This window comes from Amphiura filiformis, unplaced genomic scaffold (genome assembly GCF_039555335.1).
Source record: "Amphiura filiformis unplaced genomic scaffold, Afil_fr2py scaffold_67, whole genome shotgun sequence".
NCBI lineage: Eukaryota > Metazoa > Echinodermata > Ophiuroidea > Amphilepidida > Amphiuridae > Amphiura > Amphiura filiformis.
This window is the reverse complement of record NW_027305531.1, coordinates 230,093-251,027: the sequence shown is the minus strand read 5'-3', so window position 1 is coordinate 251,027 and position 20,935 is coordinate 230,093.

The window sequence follows — 20,935 nt, the reverse complement described above, 5'->3', positions numbered from 1 at the left end:
CCAAAATTCGCGGTTTGTGGTTCTTTGTAACCGTGTAGGGTAATCTAGTTTGACATCCCTATTAAGCGACGGTTGTTGGCGGTCTTTCACGGTTTGTGGTTTTAATTTCCCTCATTCTTCAAGCCCTGCTCTCTATCGGGGGTTCCGTGTGTCTGTGGTGGGGACAGCCCCTCCTTTTAATAGGCATTTGGGTATTTTTGCCGCTTTGCTAATTTGTCTTTACGTAACTATGACTTTAATGACCTTCCATATTTGGTTGTATCTTTTTGGATACGTTTTTGTCCCTGCTGGCCTTCCATACTATAATAATAATTTTTCACACCTATAGAGTGTATGCAATAAACCAACCGGAACTGTATAACAATTAAAATGACAGTCATGTTGGAATACAGTTCTACGATAGCTGAAGATGACAAAGGGACAGGTCTCTAGATAGATTCAACAACAATTCATACATATCACATGTTTTATTGTCCTATTATCATGCGAATCGCCCCGTGGTATGACAGAACTAAAAATGAGATAAATATTGGTAACCTGATCTAGTTTCTTGTGTTATTCAGATTTAAATAAATAAAGAAATTAATAAAAAGATTTCTTTTATTATTTGTTCAGCTAGCGGCTGCACTATACAGTTTAAATAGGCCCTTAAGGGATGGGTTTATATGTGTGTAAATGGAGGAGAAATGGGAGGATTTTGGCATGTTTGCTGTGATTGTTTGCCTAGCAATATTGATCACAAGTACACAATTGATGGTGCATATCAAGGACCAAACTCTATAGTTTTATATTTGAGCACGATCACTTCTGTAAGGTCATGGGAAATTATGTAAATCGGCTTTTATATTTGATGTTGCATATCGGCTCACGCACTTTATTTTTGTACCCAGTATTTCACAAAGTCCCTGTACTCTGATGACCCTATGACTTTTTGCTGGTATGTTGAGCACTTTAAACAATTAATTATAGTACTTACCTCCTACTTTAGGAACATGCGTATGTCTTAATGTATGTCGACCATGTCAACAACCCAGTGTAGTTTTACATGGTTGGAAAAGTCTATTTCCTTTCGCTATTTTGCCAATCATAATTCATAAATTGTCCAACTTTTTGACAAAAAAGAGTTTTACAACTATTCCGCCAGCAAGGAAACACAAATTTATGTGTATCCAGTGCGTCCTTTACGTTTAAATAGTTCAGTTTATTGTCAAGTTGTGCCTCTATACGCCATATTTACGGAATTGATGATACGAGCTGATACGGAATTTTTGAACCCAAATTTCTTGAAATATACATTACCTTTTAACTTCTCGCCACGAAATTGGATTCATAAGAAGGTCAAATACAAGCCTTCCATTATGGCTGGTATCATCATCTCGATTGGTGTCTTGTGTTAGTATTATTCCATATTTTGCTGGTAGAAGTTCAATGAAACCCTCCATAATTCACGACTACTGTCACTTGTGTTATAAACTCGATGTGTTTACTATATTGTCGCTCGGGTCCGCGACTAATCGCAGGGACCAGTCTATCATTAGCTATTCTATACACTTTTCAATAGCCTTATTGTGATGTGTGGGAGTTTTAAAAGCCGAGCCATGAACAAAATATAATGCGAGCACCGGGGGCATCAACTTTAGAGGTGACGGTATGTGCCTGTCAATATATGCCCCTCTTTTGAAGCCGACTATACCCGATGACCAGGCACCTTCAGTTTTCAAAATATTATACCCAATGACCCCTTTTTCATTTTGATTGTACATAATTGACCCTTTTTTTATAAAAAAAAAACCCAACGTTTTGTACTGATATGCGCCTACTTCGCGACGCTTGTACAAAATGTAGTCACATATATCCTTCATTTGTATAGTTGAGTGGCCCGGGGCGAGCGCATACTGCGGGCCAATGAACAATGAGATAGTGGCTTTTCTGATATCACTTTGAGGAACTGTTGAAGTATAAATCAGCCAACGAGTAGGTGTGTCCAAATTGCACATCTTGAATTGAGACCAAGACATGCTGTTATTTCAATTGTTATATCGTTCCGGTTGGTTTATTACCTACCATTGCCTACGAGATGCAGTTCTAAGGTGACAGAGGGACAGGTCTGCAATTCGATTCCACAACCATTCATACCTTTCATCTGTTTTATTGTATTATCGTGCGAATTGCTCCGTGGTACCTTACGGGTACCTGAATTTTATTTGAATGAAGATGACTCTGTCATGCTCGACGTCATATTGCATAATTTCTATACAGTATATGCAATAAACCAACCAGAACAGTATAACAATTGAAATAATAGGCAGTTCTAAGATAGGTTAAGAAGAATATAACGTCATTCTGTATTATTATTCAAGGTTGTAACGTGTGTCTATGCTGTCATGTAGGCCTACCTGGCAGAACTCGGGGGCCGCCGACTAATAAAAAAAATATGTAGAAAAGCGTGATTATGACAAAAAACATTAAAAATGATACTTTGAGGTATTGTTTTTTAATTTTTGTATGGCAGATCATACATACACATGTGCTGAGGTCAAAAGGTAAAAATTTTGTTTTTGACCCCTGACTCACCTGTCATTCCAAACAACCCCTTAATGCAATAAATAATATCCCTGAGAATCAAACATCTTGCTTTGATAAAAAAATAATATCATAATAGCACTGGATGATTAAAATTGTGTTATCCTTGATTAATGACAATAAAATTATTGTTTAATAAAATATTGAAAAAACAAGTTGGTCATCGGATTTCGAACTCGAGTCCACGGATTAAACCATTACACCACGAGAGTCGGCTGCGAAATAGCGTGTCGATGTACAATATTTATTATATGAATTGATGTGTCGTCCGAAAAGAACAAAAGAATTGTGAAAAACTTTATTTTTTGGCGAATGGGGTTCGGAATTTGTACGTACGGTATTTCAGAAATTGCTAGGGTATAATTGGAAGTGAATCTGAAAAAGTAGTGTGAAGGTGATAACCAGGTAGACCTGTAGCAGTGTCTAAAAATTCTGGATCAGTATGATTTGCCACTAATTTTCGCTATGAAATACCGCGTGAAATGGAAGCAAAAATATTTATTTATTACGAACAATGATTGACTGTAGGATTGTTGGCCCTTTTTGAATTAATGAGTTGTCAAGATATTACACCTGGGACTGTAAATAACATCTAGCATGGTTTTAGATACATTTTGTACCCAGCGAAAAATAACATCGAACAATAGAGTGTTTTAATGTTAGCTGTAAATATAGTCTCGCGGGAGCATCTGTTATTAGTCTTCTTTATCAGTATTTTTTTAAAAACTTGCTGGTCACGGCTACCGCGTGACTCTAATAGAGGAATCCAAATTCACGCATTCCTACACCTGACTAGCAGCCTTTAGTTGGGTCCCCGTCGGCTACAATGCATCCAAAATGTGAAATGTTTCGGCCTTGGCGGAAATTTTAAACTGCATTCCATCACCCGTTTTACACCTTCCGCGAAAACACAGGTAGACAAAAGAAGTTTACAACACAATACAGTTCAATAGTTGTGCAAATAAAGCCGCCTTACACCTAGAGAAGGTCGAGGAGGGTTAATAGAATAATACAATAGAGATAATTCAGCAGGTAATCCCGTCGTATCTATTCATATAGATGTACAAATGGATGAACAAAAGGACTATGTATATGAATGGATGCGACAGGATTACCTCTATTGTATCATATTATTATTCAATTAACCCTCCTCGTCTTTGCATCTTCTCTAGGAGTTAGGCGGCTTTTATTTGCACAATCGGGTGCTCAAAACCCCAGGTTGGTGCTAGCGGGAAACCAAAGATGGCCGACCAAATCCTGACCATGACTTGGCTCGTTGGATTCGTCTATACGAACATCATAATGTTGGCAGCAAATCAGGCAAATAAATGCCCAGGACATTTACAGCCCATACGACAGACAGACAGTACATGATTGTAACAATAAACCGTAGAAAACTGAAGGCCCATTCATGCTTCACTGCACAATGTGCATCTGTGAATTGCATTGCCTTCATTGCAGTATCTTCCAAAAGTACTGCATTGCTCGCAATGGGATTAAACATTAACTTTTGCCTTAAAGGCTGGTTCAAAGTGAATATTCGAAGCCGAATATTCGGCTTCGAATACGTTTTGGGCGTCAAAATATATGCGGCTTCAAATATAAAACTATGAACCGGAGAAAGATATATTTCTACAATTTACAGCGTTGCCCGACTGTTAACAAGTATTGCCCGTTGACCAAGGTAAGCAAAATTTAGAGAATTTCTTTAACGAAGTTAATAAAATCTTATTTTCCATTGAACTATTGTCATGATTTAATGTCTGTATAAATGGGTCTAAATAGGAGCAGTGGCGTAACCAGTGGGGGCCGGGGTGCAAGCTGCCCCCGGACACAAAAAACCTGGAAGGAGAGTAAAAAATTGGGAAGGGGGGGAAAGGGGGGAAAAGAGGGAAGAAAAAGAGGAAAAAAGAAAAAAAATGGGGAAAAAAAAAAAAAAAGGGAAAGAAAGAGGGAAGAGAAAGGGGAAAGAAGAAAAGAAAAAGAGGGAAGAAAAGGGGAAGGAGAAGAGAAAAGGGAAGGGACTCAAGGGAGAAGAGAAAAGGGAAAGAAAGAGAAAAGATCTGTAGGCCTACTACTTTCATTGTGAAATTTGTACTCTGAAACACTGATATTTTCTAATATGCCAAAAACCAGGAGCTTCATGGCGCTCAGCCCCCTTGATCCCCGCCTGGACCCCTGGACCCCACCGACTCCACCTCTTTTGATCAGAAATTGGGAAATTTTTCAATCTTGCCCCCCCCCCCCCCGGAAGGTCAGGTCTGGTTACGCCCCTGACCTGAATAGGAGTCAAAAAGATTTGCTTTTTGGGGCATTTACGACCTGCCTGTAACAGGCGCGGAGGTTGACCCATACCTTCTTGTAGGTTTCAACTGCAAAGCAAATCAAGAAATGAATGAGTCAATAGATAAATAAGAAATAAATAAAAAATAAATAAATCAGTCAATAAATAAGTCAATAAATTCATAAATAAATAAATAAATAAATAAATAAATAAATAAATAAATAAATAAATAAATAAATAACTAATTAATTAATTAAATAAATAAAAAATAAATAAATTAATAAATAAAAAAATAAATAAATAAATAAATAAATAAATAAAAAAATAAATAAATAAATATATAAATAAATATATAAATATCATAAGATATGATTGAAGCGACGACTAATATGACAGCCCTCACAAGTGTTATATATGAGACCACCCATGGTGACCCACCAAATATGTATCTGTCGAGTTCAACAAAATTCAACTCCCACAAATATATTTCCGGTGAATACTTTTTTCATTGGCTGATACCCACTTGAGATCGGTATCATCAAAGTAGTACTGCTCTCATTTCATGATTCATTGAGCAATCAATTTTGGCATTTGACCGAAATACGCGTCAAAAGATAAAAAGTCTCGTTCCGAACTTGTGTAGGCCTACATTGCTAGGGCCTAAGTGTGTTTTAATGCCTGATTCACAAATTATAGAAATAAACAAGAATTTATTTTAAAAGAACACGCAATGATAGGATACCAACGCTCGTGGTTTTGGTTGTTCTGCATAGTTTATGAAGATATTCATTGCAAAGCGCTATATATCCATTCCTACATATTACTTATTTTGCCCTCTTAATTATTAATTATAATTATGAATTTGACTGATAACAACGCATTACATCTTTATTCCGCCCAAAATAACATCGTTTATTGGGGCTAAAAACGTGCGGAAAAGATGACAAAAATGGTTGAACCTCCATGGCAAACGCATTTTTATATTAATAACCAATGATTTACCACCCCAGACCCTCACACATCGTCTGCCAGGGGCAGATGCATATGGCCATGATATGGGGACCTAGAACTGGGGCCAAACATTATTTATGTAAAACCGGGGTGGAGGCATAAATCTGAATTTGGACTTTTTTCTGCATCAGTCGATTTAAAATATGGAAACATTCTTTAGGTTATGTTTGTAAGCCTAAATATCATATTATTTGCATAAAACATTACTTACCATCACTACAGCATTGGAATGCTATTGCCTGCCAGGCATTTTCCTTTACTTTCATATCATATAAAAATGGGTACGCTTGTACCGCACTAATAAGGGGGCACACCACTAAATGAATGCGCCATTTGTGTAACCCTAATGAGTTCCGGTGAAATACAGAAACTATTTGAGGTATTTTGGGCTGGGCTGGACTTATTAATCAGAAAGAGTGGCGAATTATAGCTTAAATAAAAGTGGAAAGCCTATACATAAATTTGAGTCACCAAAAATGTCGCATTTTTATAATTATTGAGAAAATAGATCCGCATTATACTTATAGTGTATGTAGGTGGGATGAAAAGCCGACAATCAATTGACAAATTTGACCTTTCGTATTGAAGATATGGATTTTTTCCCCAAAACACCAAAAAAATTAGGTCTTTTGGGGGACAAAAATCCATATCTTCAATATGAAAGGGCAAAATTTTCAATTGATCGTCTGCTTTTCCTCCCAGCTACATACACTTAAAGAAAATATCATTAGATTTATAATATTTACTTCGAGGACTGTTATATCAATATGTGAAAAATATCAAATTTTAATAATTTGTCATAAAGTTTGTATTATATCGTGAATTTCAAAAAATGAAAATTATTTGATATCAGAAAGACATTCTTCGTATTCATAATGTAATTCGATATGTTTGATGTGCTCTCATGTCCCACAAAAATACTGTCGAAACGCTCAAAACGCTCATTCCAGATCCCTTGATTTTCATTGGGGATTTTTGAAATCATCGTTCGTCGAACGATATTCAGGTGACCTCGAGCCTTTCATATAAATCAATAGTATCTCGCTATCAGTTGCGCGATATTTAATCCGATTCAACTCGGCGTGTATTCGTTGCCGTATATATTTTGACGTCACAAAAAGTATTCGAAGCCGAATATTCGCCTTCGAATATGCACTATGAACCGACCCTACAGTGGGTTGCGGCAGAATGTGATCAATATTGAATATATCAGTAATGCAATGCAGACGCAGTGAAGCATGACTGCATTAACGGTCCTTTAGAGACGATGATGCCAATTCCCTTAATTCTGGGACTTGACGCAATTTTGTGTTGTGATTTGATGCAGTGGCGTAGCGCCATAGGGCCATGGGGGGCACGTGCCCCCCAATCGATTGCAATTGGTCAAAAAATTGTCAAAAACAGCTTGTGCCCCCCGCCCAATCATGGGCGGTGCCCCCCACATATGATGACCCACTCTACGCCACTGATTTGACGCCAAAAAATGCTTCTGGGACTTGGCCCCAGCCTGTGTGTTGGGGGGGGTAACTTGCCTGCTTAACTCGCCGCTGGGACTTCGGGACTTGGTGGCAATATACGTGCCTCTGGACTCCCTGGGTGGTGTCAATTGCGAGTCAGGTATTTTTGAGATTAAATATGGGACGGATATGTCCGCTACTAGATTTTTGATATAATTTTTAACACTTTTCAAGATACTTTGATTAACAATTCCAAGGCTAAAATGACACGGGGCTTTTGCATGTTGGGCATATTTAAGAGTTATTTGGGCACGAACATGGGTAAATGGACATATGCCGAGGATTTTTGATGTGCACCTCAATATTTGGAGATGAGTGCAGGTAAATCAATACGGGACAGGCTTTTGACGCGCTTCGGGCATTTTTGCATTTTTTAGCCAGTACTCAGCAGGCATGCATGATACTCAAATGGATTGCGTTAATTTGTATTGATTGTGTGTCATCATCATAATTATGTACAGTGCAGAATTTTTTACGAGGCACAGTACTTGGTAAAAACTCTTGCTGGTTAACTCACAATCGATTAGGAATGTAGTAAATATTACTATCAGAAATTGCACTGTACATTCTATTAAGGGAGGTGTAATGAGCGAACCGTGGTTTGGATTCCAGAGGGAGGGTGTCTGTAAGAGGCACAGCCATCAGAAAATGAATAACTGAGATCGCGCGCCAAATAAACGTACTGCAGAAATTTTCCAAGTCTTTAAAAAAATAGGCATGGGTGGGAATCGAACCTGGCACCTTCCGGTTCTGAATCAACGGATAGTACCACTAAGCCAACTTTGTATCTGCACTAAAACCTGTGATATTAATTCTTGATAATGCTTAACGGAAAAAATCGATAGGCCTTCTAATGTACGATGTCAACTAGCTAAATAAATAAATAAATAAATAAATAAATAAATATGTCCGTTCTCTTGAGCCACAAAACGTCATTAGATAAATAAAATAAATAAATAAATAAATAAATAAATAAATAAATAAATAAATAAATAAATAAATAAATAAATAAATATATAATACAAAAATAAATTATAAATTGGTTTTTCTAGGCCCTAACGTTGGACAAATAAAGCAGCATCAGAAAAGTGACAGACGCACGGTTTCGAACAAGCGACGCCCAGAAGTAGAACAGCAACTTAGAAACCACAACGCCTTAGACCGCTAGGCCATAGAATCACACAGTTTCTTCGAAGTCAAAGAAATGTATTAACCTTTAACGTTACGCAATATTGGCACATGACACGGGCACATGTCTGTGGGTAAAGATACTGCATGATAAAAATCTAAGGGTCTATCCCTGAAGTTAATGGTCATTGACATGTAACCAATTCTTTGTATATATCAGCTACAGTCAACATATAAAAATAAGTATATTGTTAGGCGTAGACGCAATCATCAATGCGGGAAGTATAAAACCATAGTTGCCACTCGTGCACTTGTTTAAGTCCACGGGCATTCTGAAAACAGCCTTCAACCCTGAAATCAGAGGTCGGTTTTGGGTTGTTACATGCAAATACAAACTAAATATATCATGATAAAACCCACCAAGAGGACTACGAGACTTATTCAGAGCCAATCTACATTCTGTTATTTACAAAAGCCGACGATCAAAGTGAAATTATAAAAGGAGCAAGACCAGATATCAACAAAATCTCATCGAAAACGCCAAAATTCAGTCACAAAATTTATAATATTACTAAATCACCATAACGAATTGTAACGTAGGTATGCAGAAAAGAGTTGTATTAGCAATAACAAAGTATGTGCAAAAAGATTTGTCTTTGGCATGTCGCTTTTTTGAAATATCACCAAAAATATCAAATTTTGGAAAAACGCCCCAAAATTTAAAACAAACACGAACCTTCCAAAATAAATATATATTAACACTCGGCGGCCAAGTCACTACCTGTCGCTGTGATTTGGAGTAACTCGTTGCTTCCCTTCTCCAGATACCTGTACTTCAAGGTCGCTCATACCCCACGCCTTAACTGTCTTGATCTTTCCCTGGGAAGGGTACTGGGCCTATCACACCCAAGCGTTACGTTTATTGGCACAACACATTAAATGCATGGAGAAATAATTCGGAGGAACCCTATTTTGTCAAAACATGGTTGAGTCTGTACACTTTGGTTCTACATTATATCCTATTTTGTATACACATCTGTGACAGTGATACCCTTGCAACACACATTAATATAATCAAACAGTGATTTTATTAAATGTGTAGCCTACATGTACCAGTACCACATACTTTTCTCCAGAAAAAAAAAATCACATTCATTATGTTTCACTAATTCTGTCACCTACTGAAAGCAAGGATATATCTGCTAAAATTACATTTGCATGAGCTTACAATCATACATTTACATGTCAAACTAAAATTTATGAAGTAGCAACTGTTGATCTGATGATCCAGCTATGTTGTTTAATTAGAAATGTTTACCAAATAATATCGTACAAACAAAGGTAAACAAAACCATTTGCTGGGACCAGTGATGTATTGTTTGAGTCCGGACTTGGACTGATGGAGTCCACTTTTTGTCGGACTCGGACTCTGCTCAGACTCGGACACAAAAAACTTGACTCGGCTCGGACACAAAAGGAATCAGACTCGAGTCCGGTCCAAGTCCATGTAAATATAAAATGTGAAATGATTATCCAAAAATGTCATAATAGATATCAAATTTGATTCAAAATTGCCTGACTTGACTTTATTTGCCAATTTTCCTGAAATTTGGGGGGGTATCAAATTTTCTACTTGATAAAGCCTGGTTTTTTTTATTAGAAAATGAATCATACAGTTCAATTTTAATAAATACTATCAAACTATCTAAAACTTCTTTCATGTCACAGCACTTTCTAATTCATGAAATCTCAGCTCATATCCCACTGAGTAGTACTTGGTGCTCCCCTTTAAATATGGGTAGGCCTAGGGCTGTAGGGTCAGTGTTTTATATACGTATAGATTATGTGTGTTCACTACTCATGGCATATTTGTCTAATTTTGAAAAGATGTAGGGCCTATGTAGGCCTATTTAATATCACAGGTGCAAAGCATACCAGGGGGAGTTCCAGGAATTTCCAATAGGGGAGGCGCCATGGGCACCACACAAAGTCAGGCGCCGCTTTGCAAAAATTAGGGAAGAGGGCACGTGCCGGGGGCACCTGACTCTGCATACTACATGCTTGAAAATTTGTTTGGTATGAGTATAATATCCCTGACTAACTGAAAAAAATGGGGGGGGCAAGGCCCTGCATCCCCTTTAACTGTTTTGTATACATGTGTAGTTTTCAACACATTTATCCAAATTTTCAGGCCTGCTTTAAGGGGACTCGATCTTTTGTGCGTAATTATAGAGGGTCAGGGGATTCACTCTATCATTAAAAAAATCATTTGGAGAAGTCAAAGAGCCCTAAGAATAAAAACTGTAGTCTAATTCACGCCAGACACAATTTCTTTATATGACAAAATTAATTTTTGTAATCGATCAAAAACAAACGTTTTATATCAATTTTAAATTTAGCCTGAATCCGTAAATATGGTACCTCTCGCCCTTTTTTAGGTCAAGGCTGTTTTTACCATTATGCAGCGAACCATTGTTGAAGCTATTTCACATACATGTATAAAACATTCTAGAGAAAGAATGATGCCATATACTGTTGAAATATCTTTTGTTGATTTCGAATGATAATGTCATGAAGTCGTAAATTTTAAGGTCAAATTCCTAAAACCAAAACAAAACATTGCGACGCATATATTCCCCGACTTAAGGGATGAGCCTATAGGAATAACGACCAAACAAAGAAATTCTTGTTTATGCCGTAATATTGTAGTCTTTCAACCCTTTCACAACTTCAGCTGTGTAACTTACAAAAATTCCCGCTAAAAAGTGGTTCTTTTAATTTTAGAAAATACATTAATAATCGCATTGGACTTTTCGTACTGATCGTACTATAAGTGACCACCAGCCTATAATGTTCTAATCACACTATAGACTGGAATTACATGTGACGTCATTGCCAGGCAATTGGTCTCTATTGTTCCTTGTCCGGAAATATGCCCACGCAGACTCATTATTAATGTGTGGAAAGGGGTCAGAGACGGCATTCTGATCATTCTACTCCTTTCTTTTGAGGTCAATAGATAAAAGAAAGGCCTTGAACACAGGTGTGGAGTTGTAGATAATATTTAATCATCAAAGCTGATGGCATAAGAAATTTCGAGGAGGCAGCGCTTATTATTTCTTGTAAACACAATCTAATGTGGTACTCACTACATGTAGAAGTCCGGGCGGGTCTGCAAATTAGTGCATGAAGCTAGTAAAGATATAGCTTCATGTTCAGTTTAATCAATTAAAATACTATGGCTGGATATCCAAAAAATCGCGAGGCATTATTTCTTGTTATGGACGACAAGTATTAATTTTTATATTATTAATGACAAAATCCAGTCCCTTCTCAATTGAATAGGCTCCGAGATTAGACTTTCCTTTCCAAAAATAAATTATATGGCCTAGAGGACATGATATAGGCCTAATCTAAACCCATATTCGGTATCCAGAAACCTTCACAGTCCGAGCGGCGCTTGCACTCGCATCGCATTAAACTAGACAAAGTTCGCTAAACTGAGGCCTGCTTCAATTGCCAACCTTTATCGACGGGCGAGTTTGAGGTTTCATAGTCATCTATTACCTATACCATTTTTCACCCCGATGTGGCAGTGATGTCAACGCGTTGTGAACAGCTGTTTCGCTCGCGCATCTATGCGGTGTCTTTAAGCGCGTGCGTATGTACACCAGCGCCATCGAACTCCAGCGAGTGATGCTGCGTCTAATAAAATTCGTACTGAGACCTTTTTCCCTCTTTCCCACCATGCACTATTCCAGGGGGGTATGAGTGTCGCAAAATACATCATCTCCCCGGGGAGTACAGAGTTATGTTCATTGCATTCTGGAAAACGGACATTTCGGCTGGTGCCTTCATCACAAAAAGGAATCCCCGATCATCACGATAATGGCGCGCGATCACGAACACCCGGCAAGCGGCAGAGCGTTTCAACCAATGACAAGCCTTGATTGTGTCCGTTTGTCTGCAATGCGCGTGCGCCACGCCGCTCATTGCAACCGGCAGGGGTAGTATGAAACCAGCTTTATACTGACGTGACCCCGGATGTGACGTCACTGTCACATCAGGGTGAAATGGTATTGAACAACGCAAACCAGCCAAATTTGTCATAAGTTTGAATAGCCATTAGAACCACCGTGAATATAGTGTCAGAAAGTCTTACACATCCTAGTATAACCTTGTCGTTAGTGTGATACTGAATGCAGCGCCATATTTGGAATATATTCGTACACGTTGTGGGCAAATAGTTGGTCAAATGTAGGCTAAGTAGGCCTAAATCATGAAAATCGCTTAATCTGAATAATACCAACCAGTAACGGACACTGAGACAGCACTACGTTTGAAGTTTGAGGTAAGTAAAGCTTTTCCTTGTTATAAAAATCAAGGAAAAAGCAGTCATTTTTATCACAACGCGATATTTAAAAAAAGTACATTTTGAGAGGGCCTACGCTGGTTCTTTTAATTCTAGTGTAAAATCTGTTCATCACATGCAGTCCGATTTGGTATCTATGGTTTCATCAAAGTCTTGAGAACTCTTTTTGATGGTATGTTGGTTAACAAAAACGATACTGTTAAAAATAGCGGTATTTATGCAAGCGACGTATCTATTGTGTAAAATGCATTGAAAATTGTCGGCTAAAGAGGGCATAAATTAAAATCGCGAAGAGTAATAGCAACAATAACTATCTACATTCCAAGCGGAAACGCTTTTCAAAAACATACCACCTTTTTCGGGCAATCGCTGAAACCGAAATATGAAATTCCAGGCCATCTGTAAAAAGTGCGTGAGCAGAAATGACCATGAACTTGGGTCACCGAAACAAGTGTTTATATTGGTGTCCGGCCTATCATAGTGATATAACAATTAGCCCCCAATAATGGCTTTCATTTGAACCGTTATTTGTTAAACTTTTTGAGAAATCAATGAATGTATCAAAAAACTTTTCGAAAGTCGATATAAAATGGCCTAATCCGTTAACGCAATTTCATCATCACATCAGTGTCTTTATTATTTGTTTGAAACTTTCAAAAACGTTCGTGCTCTTTATGCATAAAACGGTTAATCTATCTTTACATATACGTCTAGCCCTCTTCTTTTGTTCCATTATCTATTGTATTTCTTTTGTTCAAAGTCTGGTCAACTGTCGATTATATCAAGTAATGTGGACAAGTCAAGATAATCTGGACAGGTCAAGATAATCTGGACAGGTCAAGATAATCTTGGTCAGGTCAATAAATTTTGAACAAGAGAAGTACATGTTCATATTTAGAAACACTGGCCACATTATTTGACTTTTTGGACATTTCAACAAACTTAAATGCATCAAAGTTTAATATATTTTACACGATCAGCATAAATTATTATGCAAGTTTATGCATATTAGATTTAAATGAAGATGGTAAACAATACTTGTGTGTATTGAATGACACCAAGAACACCTTTATTGAATAATGCAAATTAGTTTGTATCTCTTAAAGCCTGTATAATTAGGACGAGGATGTCAATCTACCTTTGTCCCCCCTCTCCCAACTAACGCAGATTCCGACAAAGTAGGTAACAAAACAAGAGCCATGAGGTCTTACAAATTAAGTTCAACCAAGGATATTTTGCACCTAAAATGCAGTACATTACAGGCCACAAGACTAGATGTAGAAGAACTACAACAATCTGCGGCCTAACCCCAACCAAACGAGGTCGAGGATATGCGTTGATTTGGTTCAGGACATTTGTTCTATAAGTATATTAAAGATAAATATAAATTCTATGGTGTTAAATGAGTTACCGTCATGTCTAGGTAAAACACACCCACTTTGGTAATTTGACCTTTGAACTATTTACATATTCATTATTAATATTACGAATATGTATAAAGAATTAATAAGGCTATTGAGTGGGACAGGACCACAAGTGAATTGAATAGAATCTCCCGTTAAAATCAATGCTGTATTGATTTGATTAAATCACTTGCAATTGACACTAGATAAGACTCATAGACTCGAACGCAGGACACACGGGAAGAATATTACACTGTTTCGGTGTGTTTTGATTTTTGGAAAACCCTAAACTTACACAAGATAATCATATCAGCTTTTCCAGTTTGTCTTTTGGAAAATGAATAAACCATAACAACAAATTCGTTTATTTTGGCTCACCGTATATGTAAGATAAACGGTTCAAAACAGACCATTACCATAGATAATCGGTGTCTTGTTGAGGTATGGTTTGCATGTTAGTCGCGCGGAAGGCTCGCCCCCATCGGGGTCTCGCCTTCCGAGCGACTAACATGCTCACCATACCTCAACAAGACACCGATTATCTATGGTAATGGTCTGTTTCTCACCCTTTATCTACTACAAAACGCGTCTTTTTTAGTAAACAAAAGGCTAAAGATGGCATTATGAGATTTATCATTTATCATTACACTGCTCCACTCAACTGCCACCGTGGCCGAACGGTAAAGCGCTAGACGCGTAATCGAAGGAAGTTGCGAATCGCTGGTTCGAATCCCAAAGAAGCTAGTGGAAACTTTTCTTTCTTCAAAATTCATGATCGCATTCCGAAATGAGTCACTTGTCGGTAAATCATGTATTGTATCCTTAATAAATGTGGTAAAAAGTAAAGGTGAATAGGCCTATTTGCATAATAAAATGGCAAACTGGGAAAAACTTCAACACATTTTTTTCTTGATATTTCTGAAGAGTGAATTTCTTTTATTACTATCATTACCATTATTATGTTTATATTGCCTTCACATTGGCCTTTATGTACATGTATGCTATATGAGTTACATGTAATGTGTCACCCCCCCTAACACCCTCCCCCCCCACACACACACAAACACAATACTTCCGAGCGACTAACATGCTCACCATACCTCAACAAGACACCGATTATCTATGGTAATGGTCTGTTTCTCACCCTTTATCTACTACAAAACGCGTCTTTTTAGTAAACAAAAGGCTAAAGATGGCATTATGAGATTTATCATTTATCATTACACTGCTCCACTCAACTGCCACCGTGGCCGAACGGTAAAGCGCTAGACGCGTAATCGAAGGAAGTTGCGAATCGCTGGTTCGAATCCCAAAGAAGCTAGTGGAAACTTTTCTTTCTTCAAAATTCATGATCGCATTCGAAATGAGTCACTTGTCGGTAAATCATGTATTGTATCCTTAATAAATGTGGTAAAAAGTAAAGGTGAATAGGCCTATTTGCATAATAAAATGGCAAACTGGGAAAAACTTCAACACATTTTTTTCTTGATATTTCTGAAGAGTGAATTTCTTTTATTACTATCATTACCATTATTATGTTTATATTGCCTTCACATTGGCCTTTATGTACATGTATGCTATATGAGTTACATGTAATGTGTCACCCCCCCTAACACCCCCCCCCACACACACACACAAACACAATACTTCCGAGCGACTAACATGCTCACCATACCTCAACAAGACACCGATTATCTATGGTAATGGTCTGTTTCTCACCCTTTATCTACTACAAAACGCGTCTTTTTTTGTTAACATAAGGCTAAAGATGGCATTATGAGATTTATCATTTATCATTACACTGCTCCACTCAACTGCCACCGTGGCCGAACGGTAAAGCGCTAGACGCGTAATCGAAGGAAGTTGCGAATCGCTGGTTCGAATCCCAAAGAAGCTAGTGGAAACTTTTCTTTCTTCAAAATTCATGATCGCATTCGAAATGAGTCACTTGTCGGTAAATCATGTATTGTATCCTTAATAAATGTGGTAAAAAGTAAAGGTGAATAGGCCTATTTGCATAATAAAATGGCAAACTGGGAAAAACTTCAACACATTTTTTTCTTGATATTTCTGAAGAGTGAATTTCTTTTATTACTATCATTACCATTATTATGTTTATATTGCCTTCACATTGGCCTTTATGTACATGTATGCTATATGAGTTACATGTAATGTGTCACCCCCCTAACACCTCCCCCACACACACAAACACAATACTTCCGAGCGACTAACATGCTCACCATACCTCAACAAGACACCGATTATCTATGGTAATGGTCTGTTTCTCACCCTTTATCTACTACAAAACGCGTCTTTTTTAGTAAACAAAAGGCTAAAGATGGCATTATGAGATTTATCATTTATCATTACACTGCTCCACTCAACTGCCACCGTGGCCGAACGGTAAAGCGCTAGACGCGTAATCGAAGGAAGTTGCGAATCGCTGGTTCGAATCCCAAAGAAGCTAGTGGAAACTTTTCTTTCTTCAAAATTCATGATCGCATTCCGAAATGAGTCACTTGTCGGTAAATCATGTATTGTATCCTTAATAAATGTGGTAAAAAGTAAAGGTGAATAGGCCTATTTGCATAATAAAATGGCAAACTGGGAAAAACTTCAACACATTTTTTTCTTGATATTTCTGAAGAGTGAATTTCTTTTATTACTATCATTACCATTATTATGTTTATATTGCCTTCACATTGCCCTTTATGTACATGTATGCTATATGAGTTACATGTAATGTGTCACCCCCCCCTTAACACCTCCCCCCACACACACACACACAAACACAATACAGGACGACCATACATGTGTATACGTTTAAAATTCATAAATCGCATAAGTATGCAGATGAATAGTCAAGTGATGCTTGCTATCTTCTGAAGACGAAATTGCGATTTAGGATTTATGTATAAGAATTATAACAATTCTGTTTGAATGTGCTATATGGCAAACCTACATTTCTTTGAAAGCACTTTGATAAATTCCAGTCATAAAATGTAATGTAGCTCTACTCCTACCGACTATATATTTATTCGTTTGAAATAGGATATAATTTTTGGATACAAAAGATGAAAATGATTAAAGTCTCTTACTTTGTCTGAATATTTTTGTGTTTTTTAAGTATAATTTGCTCTTTTCCAAAAAGTAAATGTTTTAAAACGCCTCAATCAATTCAGGTCAACATATATCAGGTACTTCTGGCGACTAAATCACTACTCTTTGGAAATACAGAAAGGTAGGATTCAACATTGATCGGGGACTGGGGGGCTAATGATGCACATCACGCACTGTAGAATACATGATGTTGCATATACAAAGTGACCATACCCTTATATCACGTGATGTAAAATCAAATATAATTGTTATGTGAGTGCCAAGAAATAGTTTCTTTCTTTTCAAATTTGATGCACATCCAAGCTATGGTTGAAGAGATATAGACAAAAGAACACGTTTTAAACTTTGATTTTTTATACCTCTGAGACAATGCTGGCCAGAAGTGTTCGGACGGTTTTGATAGGGTAATGTAAATAAGCCCCCCACTCCCCCAATTAATGTTGAATCCTACCTTTTTGGTCACACGCGCCTAGTGGCACCCTACATTGATTGGTGGGGAAGGGGGAGGGTTGGGGTGTTATGAAATGGTTTAGGCTTGTCACTAAAGAAACCTCCACTGTATCACGTTAACAATAACGGAAATAAGGCAACAATATAGTGTACTTTTTCCATAAGTGTCCCAACACATTTTGGCCATGGTTGTAGTTCATCATGTCATTATATGAGCCTTTTTATCAATTATACATGTTATATAATAAGAAGTAATTCTCTTTAACATACGGTATGGCTACAAACACAAAGTGGAACACTTGTAATGCTTATTGGTTATCAAGGTTAAATATAAATCAAGAACATACCTCTGGTTCTTCAAGTTTGTTTTATAAGCGGGCCTATGTCCTTCAAGATCAAATCCTGACTGCGAGTATCTACAAAGTTATTCTGCAACTGACAAGTCTCGTCCCTGTATCAATCTTCTCCGGTATGTACCAGTTTGCTGACAAACCCTGTAGCTACTTGTCTGTCTCCTAACCGGGAAAGCGTTATATAGAAATCTAAATAATAATAACCTTGGCAACTGATGACATGACGTGATATCACAACCTAATATGGATACAGATATGGATAGCAACTTGTTCCTAAAATAAATGTATTTTGTTCACTGGAATGCTTTTTCCACTGCTGACTGGGTCGCAACAATAGAAACTGAAACTGAAAGATTTTGCCAAAATAACATGACGTCAAAACTTGACCTACAGTTATCAAACTTTTCCATTGTTAATTTTCCATGCCGTCAATATCTGACACTAAACAAATACTGGTAATAACGTACAATACACAAGTCTGACGGTCTAGTGATCGTTAAGGGTACTTGCCCATGAATTTCATTCAGGGGCGCGTTTGAAAAACGGCACAGCGTATTAGTAAAAAGAATAAAAAATACTAAAATTTACACCAGGGTTAATGTCTGACGATTTTCAAAGATATACATATCAACACGTTTCTAGTGTATTAAAAGCAGATTTTGGTAGTAATACAGTCATAGTAAGACATTGGACTCTACTTGCTTGTTTTTTTTCATTTAATATAAATTAATTTGAATTAATTGAACTGGTATGACTCTTAGGACTCGTAATAAACGACGATTAATTTTCTAATAAATATAATAAAAACGCTGGGTCATTCAAGACGTCCTTGTAATTTATGTCAAAACCAGGGGAGCGACAACACACCTCTACGTGTATAAGCCTACTTGCGCGATCGATACTGTCTCAATGATCCAGACAATAGCATTTGAATATACCGCCCTTATGTATGCATCTGCTTGACATGCCTGGTACCATAATAGCTTCCAATAGCCTACCCCACCGTAAATGGCTCTTTTCATTTCCTCGCTGTCCCAATATATACGTGTCACGTACGTAATTTCGAGGAATATTTTGTTCAAAAATGATAGGAAGGGACTGTTTTAAGCCAAAATATTGGCTGTCACCAGATGCGCAATGGTACCGGGAAGTGTTGCAGAAAGGTAAGCGTACTCATTATTAATTCAATATATCACATTTTAATGAATTCGGATGCGAAATCCGAAAAGGGATTGACAGGTCAAAATTCTCACACTAGAAATATTGTGAAATAAAATCAAATCAAACTTAGGCTCCGCAAACAACGTCCAATTATTCCCACTGGGGTTTGCTACACGTGTATATAATACATTATGATTTGGGGCTAATTTGAGAAGAGTTATGGCCTCGAATTTCAAAATACACCGAGTAACGTTTTTTGATCATAAACCTCGTCAATTCAAGACTCTGTAAAAACAAATCAAGAATTTTCTGGGATAATTGCAACTAAAGTATATGAAAGTTATGATCTAGGCTACCAGATGCATCATTAATTTCCTGACTATGATATTTAGTTGTGGGAAAAGATTACTTTATATTTGTGCGGGATTATTTCCCGCCAAACATTTCAACCAAAAAGAGCATGTAGCCTTATGGTTGTGACATGATTTCCAGAAAATCAAGAGAATCACCTTTTCAAGAATTTTTTATAAATTGAAACGAAAATTAAAACTAAACGAAGATTAATATTAATTCCATTGTTTTATGATTCCTAGAAGACAGGAAGTTTTTGACATAGGAATGCCAGCGTGGGTTAATGGGGCCAAGAATGAATTAGTATATAAATGTACACGTTGAATATTTTTTGAAACATTTGATCTGCATCCTTCCGCCTCCCCCACTTTTTAGATACTTGATGAAGGTCAACAATTAACAACTTTCGTCGGGAAAAAATATTTCCGTCGGTACATGAACAAGTTTGTGCCCCCCCCCCCCTCTTCGAAAACCTGGCTACGCCAGTGATGTGTCATGACCATCCCGTACGCCATGTATGAGTATTATGAGCCTTGCGTGTACGTGAAGACTAATTATTGTGATCGTTATTAAATATTTCAGATTTTGTCTCAAATACAGCCCCCAAAGGGGTGATTTTTGCAGGGTATGTTAGTTCCTTAGGGAGTGTTCAGAAATACTTTGGTGGGGGGCTGGTAAAATGGGAGGGGGGGCAAAAAAGTTTTGGACCTTAAAAGAGGGGGGACCAAAAAGTTTTAGGTGGTAGGAAAGGGGGGTCAAAAAAGTTTTCCCCTTTAAAAACCCAAAATTTTTGCGCGCTTCGCGCGCATTGACACCCTCTATATCAATTTTAACATGGGCAACTTTTGGTTTTCAGTGCTTTTCTTTGAAAAAATGATGGCACTTAGTGTACACATATCTATTAATTAATACAACATTAAAGATGATTAGCAACATGCAACATCTGGGTTGTCTAAGAAAATAAGAAATACTGGCACTTTTTATCATAGAATTTTATATCTCTTCAAAGTATGCTACAAACATGATTATGTACCAATCTGATCAAAATACAACTAAATCAAGAAAATAATTGCAAATAAATAGTTTACTATTTCTCATTGCAAAATTATTTTGTACACATAGGCCCATGGGTAGATCTACCATAAGACAGAGTGGGCACAGGCCCAGGTGTCACAGTCTTTGGCCACGGATCCAAATTAGGC